This window comes from Arvicola amphibius, chromosome 3, assembly GCF_903992535.2.
Source record: "Arvicola amphibius chromosome 3, mArvAmp1.2, whole genome shotgun sequence".
NCBI classification, from domain to species: domain Eukaryota; kingdom Metazoa; phylum Chordata; class Mammalia; order Rodentia; family Cricetidae; genus Arvicola; species Arvicola amphibius.
This window is the reverse complement of record NC_052049.1, coordinates 106,550,521-106,568,400: the sequence shown is the minus strand read 5'-3', so window position 1 is coordinate 106,568,400 and position 17,880 is coordinate 106,550,521. Positions and strand designations below refer to the sequence as shown.

Genomic DNA, 17,880 nt, shown 5'->3' with positions numbered 1-17,880 from the left:
GCTGTGACTTAGACTGATCATGAGCCAGACTGTAGTTTTGTTGGTCCATGTGGCTCATGTTGGCAGTGGCCCATGTCCTCTGAGCCTCCCTATGTATGAATTTCCTGGGGCAGGGTCGACTCTGGAACTGGAGGATATGATGCTGATCGTCCAGAGAACACACATGGGCACTGCTCTTGGTGTGAAGTGGGAAGAGAGATTAGAAAACTGAAGGTCTGGATTCTAGAACTTCTAAATATTGCATTCCAGTTTCAGGTTTGTGTTGTAAGATTACAAATAGCTTAGGAACTGGTAGGAAAATGGTGATATTGATCTTCTAGCAATGCATGTTCAGAATGCTTTTAATGTGATCCTGCCAGTAGCTGCAATGGTGTGATCCAGTGAAACTTGCAGAGACAAAGGAGTTTTTGATCTGCAGAGATTTTTCAGATGTGCATTGTGTTGGGCAGGTAGGTAGAACACAATTCACATCTTGGGCCATAATCCATGTAGCAGAAAATACATTTTAAATCATTTTTCTTTTTTTAATTAACAACTTTCTTCATGATACATTTATTTTAAAATATCCCATCCCCTGTAAATGAGTTTAAAAAAAAAATCCAGCTCCCACCTCCTTATTCCCACTTCTTCCTATTAAAAGACCCCAAAGACGGGTGTCTCACCTTTGGGGATCCCCCTACCCAAGAACTGAGACCAGTCCACTGGATGCAAAAGCAAGAGGCAGTTTATTATTTATACAGGTGCCTGTGGATGCTACAAAACAGCCCAGCTGGGTGAACAGCTAGCTGAATGAGCATGCCCGGCTAGGGATACATCATGCATTTATAGGGGGTTCAGGAGTTACGTAATATGCTGCATAGCAACAAGCATTTCATTGGTTTTTGCATGGTTGGCTAGGGTCGAGCTTAGGACAGGGCTGTTTGTCCATCTGCAGTTTCATAAGAAAAACCATAAGATCTAGATAAGGCTAAGTTCAGCACTCTGGGTTTTGACAGACTGTCGCAGTGGTTTGCTCTCTTCCTGTTGGCCCAGTCTCTACAGAGCTAGCTAACAACCACAGATATCCTGTTCAGCAGAGCCCCACTTGGTTCTTTAAACTTTGTTTTCCTAAGCTTATGCAGGTGACCTGATTTAAACCACGCTATAGGCTGGGGCGGGAGTCACTCATTGTGACAGGCTGAGATGGGGTGGGGGTGTCTTTCACTATTCCCTCCAAATAAAAGGGAAAATAGTAAAGTAAAAATAAAAAACAAAACAAGAACAGGAGATAAACAAAAACACTGCAAAAACTTCCCAAAACAAAGTAGTGTATGTCAGCAGGGCTAAGTGGAATTTACACTGAATCCACTGGGAGTGAGATGTTTCTGCTACAGAAACCTGCAAAGACACTCAAGACAGAAAAATAGGCAAAAAAGGAAACAAAATAGTTCACCAGGCAAACTGGAGGGGCAGGGGCCCCAAGGAAAGAAGGATATGGTTTCCCTAGACCTGGTAAATCAGGCAGAGACTGAAAATGGCAGGGAGAAGATGAGCAAAGGAAACAAGCTGAACAGATTGGTGCCCTTCCAGAGCTCTGGATAAAAAAAAAAAAAAAAAAAAAAAAAAAAAAATCCCCCTCCTACTACCCATGCCCACCTTTCCCTGAGAAAGGCACAAAGAGAGTGAAGTGGAGGAGGGAAATAGGGAGCAGGTTGGGCATTTGAGAAGTGTCCATGGTGAATCTCCAGAGGGAACATGTCACCCCTGCCCCACTCCCAGGGCCCCCCCGTACTGCCCAGAGCAGGTCCCTCCTCGTTAGTTATGGGATTCTCCCCCTTCCACAGCACATCTTTTTTTTTATTTCTTTTTTTCCATGATATTTATTGAGCTCTATATTTTTCTCTGCTCCCCTCCCTGGCTCTTCCCTCCTCCCTTCAACCCTCCCCCAAGGAATCCATGCTCCCAATTTACTTGGAGATCTTGTCTTTTTATACTTTCTACTTCCCATGTAGATTATATCTATGTAAGTCTCTCTTAGTGTCTGTATTGTTGTCTAAGTTCCCTGAAATTGTGTTTGTAGGCTGGCTTTCTTTGCTTTATGTTTAAACACCACCTATGAGTGAGTACATGTGATAATTGTCTTTCTGTGTCTGGGTTACTTCACTCAAAATAATGTTTTCTTGTACCATCCATTTTCCTGCAAAAGTCAAGATGTTACTATTTTTTTCTGCTGTGTAGTACTCTATTGTCTAAATGTACCACATTTTTAAAATCCATTCTTTGATCGAGGGGCACTTAGGTTGTTTCCCAGGTTCTGGCTGTGACAAACAAAGCTGCTATGAACATAGTTGAGCACATGTCCTTGTATCACGATTGAGAATCCTTTGGATATATACCTAAAAATGGTATTACTGGGTCTTGAGGAAGTTTGTTTCCTAATTTTCTGTGAAATCACCACACTGACATCCAAAGAGGTTGTACCAGCTTGAATTCCCACCAGAAATGTAGAAGTGTTTCCTTTTCCCCACAACCTCTCCAGCATAAGCTGTCATCAGTGTTTTTGATCTTGGCCATTCTTAAAGGTGTAAGATGGAATCTCAGTTGTTTTGATTTTAATTTCTCTGAAGAATAAGAATGTTTAACAGTTCCTTAAGTGTCTTTTAGCCATTTTAGATTCCTCTGTTGAAAATTCTCTGCTTAGGTCTGTACTCCATTTTTCTTTTTATTGGATTATGTGATCTTTTGGTGTTCAATTTCTTTAGTTCTTTGTATATTTTGGAGATCAGACCTCTGTCTGATGTCGTGTTAGTCAAGATCTCTTCCCATTTGTAGGCTGTTGTTTTGTCTTGTTGTCTATGTCCTTTGCTTTACAGAAGCTTTTCAGTTTCAGGAGGTCCCATTTATTAATTATTTCTCTCAGTGTCTGTGCTGCTGGGGTTCTATTTAGGAAGTGGTTCCCTGTGCCAATGCATTCAAGTGTACTTCCCACTTTCTTTTCTATAAGGTTCAGTGTGGCTGGCTTTATGTTGAGGTCTTTTATCCATTTGGACTTGAATTTTGTGCATGTGATAGATATGGGTCTGTTTTCATTTTTCTACATGTTGATATCCAGTTATGCCAGTACTATTTGTTAAATGTGCTTTCTTTTTTCCATTTGATATTTTTTTGCTTCTTTCGCAAAGATCAGGTGTTCGAAGTTTTTGGGATTGATATCTGGGTCTTCTATTCAGTTCCTTTTTTCCTCCTGTCTGCTCTTTTGCCAGTACCAGGCTGTTACTGTAGCTCTGTAGTAGAGTTTGAAGTCAAGGATTGTGATGACTTGAAAAGTCCTTTTATTGTCCTTTTATTGCATAGTTTTGTTTTGGCTATTCTAGGTTTTTTGCTTTTCCAAAGGAAGTTGAGTACCCTTCTTTCAAGGTCCTTGAAGACTTTTGCAGGGATTTTGATGGGCAGTTTATCCTTTTTAAAAATACCTCTTCCATCAAGGTTATGTTGTGTTTTTCTTTTAATTTTTCTCTCTTCTTTCCTCTCTCTTTCTAATACTTTTTTTAGTAAGTGGAATACCTTGATGTTGCTCTAGCCTAGCCCGTGAAGAGTTGGTCCCAGGGCCTGCTGTTAAAACCACTGTAGAATCGAGACTGGGAGCTGTTGTAATTGATAGTCCAGGCAAGGTATTGGGCACGTGGGAATCCCTTCTGATGTACTGATGGGAATCATTTTTATTTGTCTCCCTCTAAACAGGGACTCATCTAAAGCCAGAGAAGTCCAAACTGGCTCTTTGTCTAAGAGTTCTATATATGCAAACCCTTTGCATATATTCAGTGGCCCTTTGGCAAGGTCACTGAATTTGTCACAGACTGTAGAAACACGGTTGACTAACCCACAGCCATGAAAGTGAGCTTCCAGCTCTTCTGCTGTTGCACCATAGTCCACATTGCCAACATAGATGGAACTGGCATCAGCCTGCATCTTCTCTTCAAGAGACGTGATCACTGAGCCAGCATTACCTGGGGTTGTTCTCTTATTCCTCTGCTTCTCTACCTCATTTTGTAGCTAGCTCCTTTAACTTCTCATCCTCTTCCTCTAGCTCCCTGACTCCCTGAAGCTTTGATCACTTCTAGCTCTGGGTCCTCAATGATGATTTTTCTGGGGTTCACCTCAACCAGTCCTGGATCTTCCTCCTCCTCCTGGCTGCCAGGGACTCCCCAGGGGGGCCCAGAACTTGTAGTGTGGGGGTTGGGAGGGTGGAGGTGGCACAGGACTGGGGCTCTTTGTGCAGACTGTTCCATAGTCCTCTGCACCCCTGGGTCTCCCTCCCAGCTTACCCTAAAGCCCTAGGCCCACTGCTGAGGCACGAGTCTCCAACCACCTGCTTCCCCTATTGCTCCTTAAATCATTTTTCTAGGTTGTTTGGGATTGGGAATCAGTGGAGCAGCATTGATCTGAAACCAGAAGAAAGCACAAGGGGATGGGGAGCCATCACAAAAGATCTTCCATGTTTGGAAGAAGAACATCTATATCATAAGGCTTCTGTCTTTGGAAGACAGATCTGTAACTGGATGTCAGGAACAACAGTTTAAGGGGCATTTCAAGATAACTTTGTGAAAGTTGTGCGGTTTGTGTTTATTTCATTTCTGTACACACATAATCAAAGGTAGCTGGGTAACATTGGTCAAGATCACACTTTTCCTTGCTTAAGTTTTCTTTGGTCTTTGATTAAAAGTTGACTATATATTTCTGCCTCTGCTTTTGCCTTTTTATTTCCTTCCCCTTAATTCTTATACAAATATTGTGCACATTTTTGATTTATGGATCATCGGGGAAAGTATAGAAGTCATATTACATAAATGGGTATACTATTTTTCTATAATCTAGCTGTAATCGAAATATATTATTATCTTGAAAATGATGGAGCTTTCTCAGTTTTATTCAGAAAAGTTCTAATGTTATTAGGTCATTATTGTTTTTTGGAAAGTTTCTCTTCAAAGACTGCTTTTTTCTTCTTAGATGCCTGCCTCTTTCCATTTCCTTGCATATCTGTGTTTTTTAGTTGTTGCTATCTTCATATTTGAATCTTTGCTACTTAAGTGTTGGTATGATCAATACATAATCCCTTGAGCGTTCTGAGTGTTTCCACTGTGAGTATCGGTTTGCTATCAGCTGTCCAGTTATAAATTGTTGGGCAAAGCTATTTGTATTCATTTAATGGTGGAAATTTACCATACACAAAAATCATAATTTTTATGGATCATCTTCTTAGGATCATTCTTTTCTTCTTTTTTATGTTTTGTTTTTCTTGTTTTTATTAATCTGAGAAAGACTTGACTTATTGGATAACAGGTTTTATGTGTCTGGGCAGGTAGCTCAGCACAGATTCTTTTTGTGGATGACCTGAGTTCAGACACCTACATGCAAGTTGGGAGGTTAATAAATCTCCACTATTCCCAATCCAGCGGATCTGACAACCTTTCTCTCTCTCTCTCTCTCTCTCTCTCTCTCTCTCTCTCTCTCTCTCTCTCTCTCTCTCTCTCTCTCACTCACTCACACACACACACACACACACACGTATGATATTCTCTGTCATGCACAAGCATACACAAAAAATAGCAGTAACCTTGTTTTCAGAAGTGCTTGCGACTTTTAAAGCAGTCGAAGTAAAGCAAGTTGCTTTACATGTGCATGGACTCTTTAAAAATCTGTTCTCTTGAAATTTCATTTAAGAAGTTTTCGTTTCCTCACTGTGATGCAGATTTGTATTCAGTCACCAACTGCAGGAAACAACATGGTAAGTGATCCTAACAGACATCATTTTCTTCATCATAAGAGATGAAATGCTTTCCGTAATCAAAACTATTTTCTGTAAAGTAAAAGCATCAGAATACTTCAAGTGAATATTGTAAATTTTGGTGAAACAGCCCTTCTCACCCATCCCATTTTCTGTTATTGGTAAAGGAGAGAACAGGAGTGTACAGGATGCGTGATGGCCAGTGATTTCTTAGGAATTAATTTTGAATAGAGCCTTCTTGTTCTTCTTTAAGAAACAATTGTGTGTGTGTGTGTGTGTGTGTGTGTGTGTGTAGATTTGTGTTTGTGTCTTGTTTTGTCAATGGTGTCATCTATATTGCTGATTTTGTGAACCATAATTTAATTATATCATTCATTGTTTTTGAAAATGATGGACCTTCCCCAGTTTGTACTCAGAATATTTCTTATACTCTTTGGTGATAAACAGTTTTACATTTCTCTTCTTGATGTCGGATGCTTGCTTCTAATTATTTAGTTTTATTTTTTCATTTATATTTTAATAATAAAGCTTGCCTGAAGATCATAAAGTAAAACATGCCATGACCAGCCTTACACCCCAGGCAATACTGACACACATCTTTAATATCAGTAGTCACACAAGTTTGTTGTAGTGTCAAGTGCTGGTGTCTCACATCTTTAATCCTATCACTAAGAAGTTGCAGATAGGAAGTGGTATGCCTGGGCAGAGAGAAGAATATAAGGTGGTACAAGAGAGGAGCTGAGGATTGAGTATTTTGTAGAAACAGCATTCAGTCTGAGGACTTATAGAGACAGGATACCCCATTTGGTCTGTCTAGCAGAATTCATCTCAAGGTTCCCTTGGAGGGGATACTGAGGCTGAGGAAAAGTTAGATTAAGAGAAATGAAGACAGAATCATAGGTTAGACCTAGAGGATGAAAGGTCAATAGGAAGCAGCCTGAGTTTATTTCTCATCCAGCATATATACTAAATACAGTCAAAAGGCAGATCCAAAAGCAATACAGTGAGCTCCCCACCTCCCTGCACTGTGCTGGGAGGCAGCTCAAACCTGTGCATTATGTGATTCAGCTAAGCAGCTTCTAATCACTAACAAGGAGTGCCTCTGGCTGGCCTACACTAGCCCAAATCTTAATAGAAAAAAATGGGCTCTTTCAGCTGAAAAAAAATGCTTTTTCTGTTGGCTGACACAGATGTTATTCACAGCCCTCAAGATTACTGGAAGAAGCACAGCAGGCATGCTTGAATTCAAAGGGATTCTTTAAGTCTCAAATGACTCCAGATGGAAACTGAGTCACATGTGGGCTCCCACATTGGACTGGGAATTTTATGGAGCTAAGAACTAGTGGCTGGATGCTGTGCTTCTCTGATCTTTCAGCTTTCAGCCCTGCTATCTGTCTACAGGGTTTATGAATAAGATCAATTTGCACTACATCTAAAAACTAATTTTCAAAAAAGGCTTCTTCTTAATTCCTGTTCATGATTTTGGGTCTAAATCCCTATCAAGTAACTTAAAATTAAGTTTTTGAATTCTGTATGTCAATAACAAACTCTGGTCCTTTAACCTCTTTGAGCTGTACTACAAAAAGCACTTAAAAGGTTTTCTACAGTAAACCACGATCATTCTTAACAGTGACCATTAAAATCCTAAAAAGAGGCTTAGGGCCCCACACGATTGATTCCTCCTAGAGTATGGTAATCCACTAAACTGACTACGCCCCCCCTCCACCCCAAAAGGTCTGCTTTGGACTATAAACTATTCAGGACAATTCCAACTTTACTATCCAAGATGGTCCTCATGCAGTACACTAGCCCGAACTTGAGATAATTTCACCACATATCCATTACACAAAGACTGGACAAGAGATAATAGGTAATTCTTGCATGAATTGAAATTATCCTAGGTTTATTTCAGGGACCCTTATAGATGCCATCGCCCAGAGACAACAAAAAATAATTTTAAACGCGTGGATCGCATATTCCCAAGAGTTGGGGTAAGTAGTTTGGTCATTCATTAGGTCATGATTTATGTCATCATTGAGGTGGAGGTGGTAACAAGGTACTATGGGTAATGGTAAAAAGTATAAACAAAGGAGATTATATTCAGTTATCATGTTCTGAAAAGAAAAAGGAAAGATATAGAAATTATAGGATAAATGATAGATTACTAATTTGACATTAAGTAAAAAACAACTATTTGTATTAAAATTTTACATTAGTATGGATTTTTATATATTAATACATATTTGAAATTATTTTGTTATGCTATATATGTTTCTAATCTTGTTTAACATATTTTTGTATGTTCATGGAAATTCAAGGTTATTTTTGATAAAACATACTATACATACATTTCTACTCTTATGTAAGATTTTGTGCCCAATAAGTCACTTAACAGTGTAAAATAAATCTCTAGTTTTTAAAGATTACTACTGTAAACTATTTAAATTAATAAATATACAGGTTAATAGTTACATATTATCATACTTATATACTCATGTTAGGTATTTTCTCAATGTGAAACAAAAAGACACGTCTTTTCCATTTTTTTTTTCATGATAGGGTTCTTTTGTCTTGCTCTGGTTGTCTTGGAAAACACCTTGTAGATGAACCTGCTTCTGCCACACAAGTGCTGGGATTAAAGACATGCACCATTACTCCCTGGCCAAAAATATATTTTAAATAGGCATTTTAAGTAAGTCATCAAACATTTCCTATTCAAAATATGGCATTTAAGATGTTGTGATAATATAGGGCTTTTATGACAATATATGTCTATTTCTAACAACACCAATCTACTTCAGAGAAATGATGGATCTCATAGAAATGACTATATGGAGTTAACTTTCTTGGTGGCAAGACTTAGGCACTGGCAAGAAACTGTCTTTGACTTACATACTGACAGTATACTGTCTAAGTTAGATAGGCAGGACACAAAAGAAAGTGACAGCTGAGCGTTGCCATAGCAAAGCAGGGCAAGCTTTTAAAATCCCTGCTTCACAGAAACTCAGTCAGATCTTCTAGGTGTATAGACCACAGTTAAAACTCCCAACAGTGCAGTGGAATCTTGGGTGAAATCTTTTGTGACTATCCAGGCAATCAGTTGTTTCTGTCATTTCTTAGTATTTTTTAATTGTTTTTATTGAAGTATATATTTTTCTCTGCTCTCCTGCATTCTTCCCCTCTTCTACCTTGTTCCATGATCCCCATTTTCCCACTTAGTTCAGGAGATTTTGTCTTTTTCTACTTTCCATGTAGATTAGATCCTTTTATGTCTCTCTTAGATTCCTCTTTGTTATCTAGGTTCTCTGGGGTTGTGTATTGTAGGCTTGTTTTCTTTGCTTTAGGTCTAAAAGCCACTTATGAGTGAGAACATAGTATATTGTATATTTGTCTTTCTGGGTCTTGGCTACCTCACTCAATATGATGCTTTCTGGATCCATCAATTTTTTTTTTTTTTTTTTTGGGTTTTCGAGACAGGGTTTCTCTGCAGCTTTTTTAGATTCTGTCTTGGAACTAGCTCTTGTAGACCAGGCTGGCCTCGAACTCACAGAGATCCGCCTGCCTCTGCGTCCCGAGTGCTGGGATTAAAGGCGTGCGCCACCACCGCCCAGCCTGATCCATCAATTTGCCTGTAATTTTAAGATGTCATTATTTTTTTCTGCTATGTGGTACTCCATTGTGTAAATGTACCACATTTTCCTCATCCATTATTTGGTCAAGGAGCACTTAGGTTGTTACCAGGTTCTGGCTAATACAAATAGTGCTGATATGAATATAGCTGGACACATGTTCTTGGGGCATGATTGAACGTCCTTTGGGTATATACCCAAAAGTGGTATTGCTTGGTCTTGAGGTAGGTTTTGTCCTAATTTTCTGAGAAATCACCATACTGATTTCTAAAATGAATGTACCAGTTTGCAGTGGAGAAGTTTTCCCTTCACCCCATATCCTCTCCAGCATAAACTGTCCTCAGTGTTTTTAATCTTGGCCATTCTTAGAGGTGTAAGGTGGAATCTCAGAGTTACATTTCTTTAATGGCTAAGGATGTCGAACATTTTCTATGTGTCTTTCACTCATTTTATAGTCATCTGTTGAGTTCTCTGCTTGGGTCTGTACAAATTATTTTCTATTGGATCATTTTTTCTTCTGATGACCGTTCCTTGAGCTCTTTATATATTTTGGATATCAGTCCTCTGTTCAGTGTGGGGTTGGGGAAGATCTTTTCTCACTCTGTAGGCTGCTATTTTATTGAACATTTCCTCTGCTTTACAGAAACTTCTCAGTTTCAGGAGGTCCCATCTATTAATTATTGCTATTAGTGTTTGTGTCGCTGGGGTTATATTTAGAAAGTGGTCTCCTGTACCAATGTTTTCAAGTGTACTTTCCACTTTCACTTCTATGAAGTTCAATGTGTTTGGTTTTATGTTGAGGTCTTTGATCTATTTGGACTTGAGATTTCTGCATGGTGATAGATAAACTCTATACTTTCTGTTCACTCAGGTAATATTACATCCTTCTAAGGTCTCTAATGGAGTTAAATACTAGATAATTGTAGTTCTCCCTGTTGTGAAATTGAAAAAAACAACTCATAAATTAGTATGAAATATATAAGGTTAAGAGACATAAAAAGTTTATTTTAGTTCGGTAATACAAGTTTGGATAAAAAGTAATTTAGGTACAACCCTTTGGACTTACCTAAATAGGATAGAAAATAAAGTATTTTCTCTAAATTTACCAAATACAAATGGATTGGTCATTGTTTCCTATATATATTTGTACATAGCTGTTGTATATTTTGTATATAGCTTCACTCTGTTAGTTAAATTCTTCACTTTTTATTTATTAAGAAAGGGGAAATTATGACATTTTGATCATGTTCTCATAATAGAGCTTGCTTGGAGTCAGGACAGAGCTAACCACAACCTGACTGAACATTGCCATAGAGATTTGAAGTACTTTGGCCAGATAGGAGTCAGGATTATTAATGCAGGCATGAGAGAAGTTACGGGCATTTTCTTGAACGGAGATATTGAAGTGGTAGTAGTCACCAATGGCTGATCAATTGGTTTTCTGATCTTTCAAGTTCTTACCCTACTATCTGACTCCTGAGTTTTTATTTCATTTTAGTTTAGTTTTTCTGAGACAGCGTTTCTCTGTGGCTTTTGAGCCTGTCCTGGAACTCACTTTTGCAAACCAGGCTGACATCGAACTCACAAGATCCGCCTGCCTCTGCCTCCTGAGTGCTGGGATTAAAGTTGTGCACCAACACTGCCTGGTCTGAGTTTTTATTGATAAATGTCAATTAGATTAATGCTTCAGTAGGGAAAGAGCTAATTAATTAAGCCCTTTTAAAATCAAGCCCCACCAGTCATCGGTTGTACACACCTTTAATTTCAACATTGGGAGACAGAGGCAGGTGGATTTCTATGAGTTCAAGGCCAGGCTGGTCTACAAGAGCTTGTTTCAAGAAAGGCTTCAAAGCTAAAGAGAAACCCTGTCTCAAGAAACACAAAAACAAAAAGGAAAACAAACAAAAAATGTAGCCCCATGTACCTGAGAGAGAACCACAGGATTTGACATTTGCTCTGCTGAATTTTCATCTTTCCTTGACTCAATCCTCCCTCATTTGTCCTCATTCTTTCATTTGTCTTTTGTTTCTTTTTTTTATTACCCTGACTGGAGTGCTTCCTTCCACCATTCATCTCAGTCCCACCTTTCCCCCAAATCTCTCTTCTTTGTTTACCTTTAAAAAGAGCAGGTCTTTCATACATATCAACAAAACATGGTGTCTTGTTGTAATTTGTGATCTGCTGTTGTGATGAAACACCATGACCAAAAAGCAAGATGGGGTGAACAGGATTTATTTGGCTCACACTTCCATATTGCTGTTCACTATTAAAGCATACCAGGGAAGGAACTCGAGGAGGGCAAGGTCCTTGAGTCAAGCATTGATGCAAATATGATGGGAGAGTTCTTCTTACTTCCTTACTTCACAGGACCTACTCATTCTCTGTTCTTGTAGAAGCCAGGACCAGCCCAGGGATGGCACAAGTCTCAATGGGCTGTGCCCTCTGCCATTGATCAGTCATTGAGAGAATGCCTCATTTCTGAATCCCATGGAGGGATTTTTTTCCCTGAGGCTCCCAAATCTCTGATGTCTCTAGGACATTATCAAGTAGACATGGAAAACCAGCCCCACATACATGGTACAACATGTTAGACTAAGACTATGCAGAATCCATATAATGCCTGGATATAGAAACCCAGTATGAGGAAAGGGGTCTCAAGAGCTGTCAAATGAATTACAGTACACCCCACATATTTACCCCCAGTCCTAGGAGTCCCACAAAACACCAAAGTATGAACTGATAACATATATGCAAAGCATTTAGCACAGGCCCTTAGAGGATCATGATAGTCTCTGTGAGCACCAATAACTCCTACTTAGTTGGTTCTGTGAGCTGTGTTATTTTAGGGTCCTCAACCAAGGTGGGAGGTGATTGCTATGGTACTTCCTCCCCATTGCCAGCAGGGTCTCCTTAGCTCCTGTTATTGTTTGACTGCCTGTGTCTGCTCCTGCTGCTTTGGCTTCCTGGAATAAGCCGGTCTGATAACAATTGGATGATGAACCATTCTATGAGTATAGCAGAATATCATTAGAAATCATTTCCTGGACTTTTTTTCTTTCTTGATTGGTTCTATCATAGACCTGCAGTGTAATGGGCTTCAAGTTCTTGGTCATCCAGTTAGGATGGACATGGTCTCCCTTGAATGGAACGGGCCTGAAGTTTCACAAGTTATTTGTTGTTTACTCCTACAACTTCTGGGGAACAAATAACTCAACATATCTTGCAAGCAGGACTAGTTGTAGAGTGAAGGTACTGTTGCTGGGTTGGTGTCCCTGTCCCAGTGTTGAAAACTTTGCCTGGTGAGAGAAGACTCCACAGGCTTCTTAGCCCCCATTCCTAAAAGTCCTTGCTAGGGCCATTTTCATACAATCGAAGGAGTATCTATTGTACTAGGTACCATACCAAGTCCCAAATGTGCCCCAATTCCTGTAGTCTTTCGTCATTCTCCCTCCATCCAAGCACCCTGATCCTGCTTTCTCCTGTTCCCATCCCCACCTACCTCCATTCAATCCAGAAGACCTGTTCTAGTTCCCCTTTTGAAAGAGATCGATGTAGATAGAGCTTTTGTTGTTACTTAACTTAACTCTGTGTGTGTGTATTGTAGCATGATTATCCTTTACTTTACAACTAATATTAATGTATAAGGAAGTTCACACCATTGTCATTTGTGTCTAGGTTACCTCATGCAGAATGATTTTTTTTCTATTTCCTTTTATTCAGCTGCAAATTTTATAATGTCCCTGTCTAAATAACCGATTAATAATTTATTGCGTAAATGAACCACATATTTCTATTTTTTGGTTGAGAGACATTGACATCTAGGTTGTTTCCAGTTTCTGGCTATTAGGAATAAAGCTGCTACAGCACAGTTGCACAGGTGTTCTCATGGTAGGAAGACTGCAAACTTCAATTGTCCTACATTCTTTAGGTCTCTTTTCCCTTTAAAAAAAGGAAGCAAAAATTGTATTTGTCAAATGGAAATAAAAAAATGTTTTGGAAATGAGGTTTTATTTTATGTCCACTGGAAACAAGAGACTAAATTTGTTCCAGGTCAAAATGGATCAGGTTTGACCAGAGAATATCCCTTGATTCTTGACAGGTTATATATAAAAACAAAGTTACTAGCTGGTCCTTCCTGGTCTTGGACATTTTCTCAACTTTTCTCAGTGACCCATAAAGATGCCTTGACCCACAGACAGCAGAAATTATTATAGAAAAAAAGGCATCCACATTCCCAAGAGTTATGGTATGGAATGCTTTTGGTTATTTGGTGGATCGTGGATGTTTCTTTTAAGTTAGGGGAATATAGGATAAAAATACAACTATTAATCTCATATATTTTGCATTGGCATGGATTTTGATAAATCAATACAAATTTAAAGTTACTTTTGTACACCATATGCTTCTACTCTTCTTTGGGGTATTGTCCTTAATGTAGCTGATTTACAAATGCAATAGTTAAGAAATGAGGTTACTAGTTAATCTCTAATAATCAAACTTGTAAACACATTAGCTTTCTTTTCTTGCTTACCCTGCTATATTTTAGACAGATGATTTGAAAACACTTCAAAGACTTACAAAATATAACATTAATGTGTTTAATAGTCTAAGGTTTTCCATGACACTGAGATGTACCTGTTCTGGTAGCATCATTTTATTTCTAAAAGAATGATGGTCATCAAAGGAATGCCCTTAGAGTTCTTTTCATTGTGGCCAGGTTAACTATTTGGGTAAGAAATAAACTGTTTTTCCTTGACTGCTTGATAGGATGTTGTTTAAACAGGATATGCAGGAGTGACAGGAAAATGACTGCTGAATTTCATCAAAACAAGGTGGGAAGGTTATCAGATTTCCTACATCACTGGAGTGTCAGCAAGATATTTTCCCAGACAGAGTGACAGAGCGGAAAGTGGCTGAAGACCTTTGCCAATACAAGTAGAACTTTCCTTCAAATTTCCTGCTTCACTGAAAAGTCTGTCAGATATTCTAGGCCTTCAGTTTAAAGATGAATGGTCCTGTGTTTCAGAGTAACTTTGGGTGACTGTCCAGGCAGCCAGATTGCTCTAATTTTAGATAATGTTACATCCTACTGGGGTCTTTGGAGCTAAAGAAAAAATAATTAGTGTTACAGTTTTTCTTACTTATGATGGAAAGTAAGTTACTTATAAAATTTTTGAATTCTAAGATAGGATATATAATGGAGTATTTTCTCTACATTTGATAAATACAAATGTACTGAATGTTATAAATATCATTCTTCCTGATACCTGTTTTATTGTATGTAGTTTAATGATGTTAAAGTTAAATCTTTTAAATTTTTTAATATTTATTTATTTATTTATTATGTATACAATATTCTGTCTGTGTGTATGCCCACAGGCCAGAAGAGGGTACCAGACCCCATTACAGATGGTTGTGAGCCACCATGTGGTTGCCAGGAATTGAACTCAGGACCTTTGGAAGAGCAGGCAATGCTCTTAACCTCTGAGCCATCTCTCCAGCCCCCAAATCATTTAATTTTTTTAATAGTCAAAATTTTAATAAAATTTTCCATCAGAAACTGGAAATGTGACAATATTCAGTCACTGGACACAAGTCACACATAGGAACTTAAGACAGATTCATCCTTACATCAAGGTATTTAATCCCTGTAAATGGCTATATCTCTGTATATTTACCAAATGTTGCATAGAGTTTAAAAATGTTGTGGCTTAGTCAGAAATGCATGAAGTACACGAACACATGTAGGCTGCAATGTCTAAATAAATTACAGCAGACAAGATGTACCTATAGAAAATAGAGAAACTACATTCTGCACTCATTCCGTAAAAGAAAACCTTCAGCAGCTGCAAATCAGGAGCCACCAATTAATTCTGCGTTTAATTCCATGAAGACTAAAGCCAACATTCTCTAAGATTTTATCATGAAAGCATGATGGAATTTGTCAAAGACGTTTTCTACATCTATTGAAATGATTATGGATATTTGTATTTAAGTCTAGGGTTTATTACATTTATTGATTTGCTTGTGTTGAACCGTCCCTGTATTTTAGGCGTAAGGTCAACTTGCTCATAGTGGGAAATCTTTGATGTATCCATTTGTCCTTTTTGGTACTATTTTTTTGAATATTTTGAATTTACATTCATCAGGGACATTTGCTTGCAGTTTTCTTTTTGGTTGTTGAGTAACTGGTTTGGGTATTATGGTGATACTGGCTTCATAGAAGGAGGGCTAGTGTTACATGAGGAGGGGGCCTCTTGTTTGTCCCAGCTGCCAGGCTAGCTTACACCCAAAATAATCACACTGAAACTTTATTCATTAAGACTGTGCTTGGCCATTAGCTCTAACTTCATTTTGATTTGTGTTTTCCTGATGGCTAAGGATGTTGAATATTTCCTTGAGTGTCTTTTGGTCATTTGAGATTATTCTATAGAAAATTCTCTCTTTAGTTCTATGCTCCATTGTTTAATTGAAATTATTTGAATAATTGATGTTTAATTTCTTGAGTTCTTTACATATTCTGGAGATCAGTCCTCTATCTTATATGGGTTTGGGAATCTATTTTCCCATTTAATAGGCTGACTTATTATGTTATTGACTGTGTCCTTTGCTTTACAGAAGCTTCTCAGTTTCAGAAGGTCCCATTAATTTATTGTTCCTCTAAGACTGTGTGTTGCAGGTGTTATGTTTAGGAAGTGGTCTCCTGTTCTATGCTTGGAAGGCTGCTTCCCACTTTCTCTTCTCTCAGTTCCAGTGTGGTCACATTTACATTAAGGTCTTTATCCCCTTTGTACTTGATTATTGCGCATGGGAATGATATGGATCTATTTTCATTCCTTTACATGTTGATATCCAGTTATGCCATAACCTTTTGTTGCAGATGATTTCTTTTTTCCATTGTATAATTCTAGCTTCATATTCCAAAGGTGTTCATAAGTGTGTGGATTATTATCTGGGTGGATCTTTGATTCAATTCCATTGGTCAACCTGTCTGGTTTTTTTTTTTTTTTTTTTGCCCATTTTCCCTTTCTCAAACCTCCAAAATGAACTTTTTATTTAATTAAAACATGTTCCCAGCAGTCACAATCATCTCAATGTACCACTTTGATATTGTCCTGAGCAGTTTGTAGTTCAAATCCGATGTTTAGATGGTGAAGCATTAACCTAGTGCGGTTAAAACCTTTGTGAGACTCATGCTTCTTTTGGAGACTTCAAAGATCACTGTAAGGCATGCTCATACTTCATTTTAGAAAACTTAAGCATTTTAAATCTCATATGCACAAGATCGATAAGAAGTTAAAGGATGAGTATTTGTTATGTAAATTCAGAGTTCACAACTTAATGCCTAGATTCCTGATAGAGACTCAAACCCAAAATTAAATACAAGAAGCTAGATGAAACCTTTTCCCAGAATTAGTTACTTCTCTATATGATCACTAATATGGTAAAAGAAATATTTGTTGTTAATTTCTCCCAAGAAATTACTGCAAGCTTTTTGCCAATATTCACTTCTTGTCCATAATGATTCAATTTCAACATTAGTAAAACATGCTACAATTTAACCTTGGCCAATTCTTGCTAATTGATGAAGTTTCAATTTTCATTTTAAAATCAACTCACATTTTTTTTCCACATAAGTTTATAGTATTTTTAGTCTGTTTCTATAGCAAAGATATTGATTTTAAGATATCTTTCTTCTGCACTAAAATTCCTATGGGGGAATGCATAGAAGATAAAATGTTCAGAGTGAAGGCCATGAAGTGGTGGCTCATTCCTTAAATCCCAGCTCTTGGGTGGCAGAGGCAGGTGGATTTCGAGGCCAGCCTGGACTACAAGATCTAGTTCTAGTACATGTTCCAAAGATACAGAGAAATCCTGTATCAAAGAAATGTCTTGAATGTAACCAAGCTTCAGATCTAAACAATCCATATGTGCCTCCTATAATTTTATTTTCACTAAACCAATTTCTACCAAAACAGTTTTTTTTTTTCTCTGCTTTTGACGATAATTCTCTTTGGCTCTTTAATCCTTGTCACCTTTTATGGTTTGGTCAAAATTATTCTTTTCAATATTTTACTCCAATAGTGGGATATAGATGGTCAATGTCTTGCAACAATTCTGAAAATCATTAAGAGTTCACAAATGATCTCTCCTAATTCTTACTTTTGGGCTCAAATTTTTATACAAGTATTTTATATGCTGAATAATTCATACATTCACCTTTTTGTGTATTTTCAGAAGTAATTTGTACTCCCCAATGAGACAAAGTTTGCTTCACTTCAGCAAACATTTTCTCTAAAGTATGTACATTTGAATCTGATAATAAAATTCTTTATAATGCTGAAAACATATCTAACTTGAGTATAATTTCAATTGTAATAATTAACAAACTACTAACATGCAATATTTTATATCCTAATTATTTGATAATAACTTTCAAGGACTAGATATTTTCATTACATATTTAAGTGAGTTGTATTAGATAGA

The 17,880-nt window shown here is 37.7% G+C and overlaps 2 pseudogenes; one reads left to right on the top strand and one right to left on the bottom strand.

The window, feature by feature from the left end:
• LOC119809331 overlaps positions 1-17,880 on the top strand; it is a 67,168-nt pseudogene that overhangs the window by 42,434 nt on the left and 6,854 nt on the right.
• Positions 3,561-4,268, bottom strand: LOC119808832 (annotated as a pseudogene).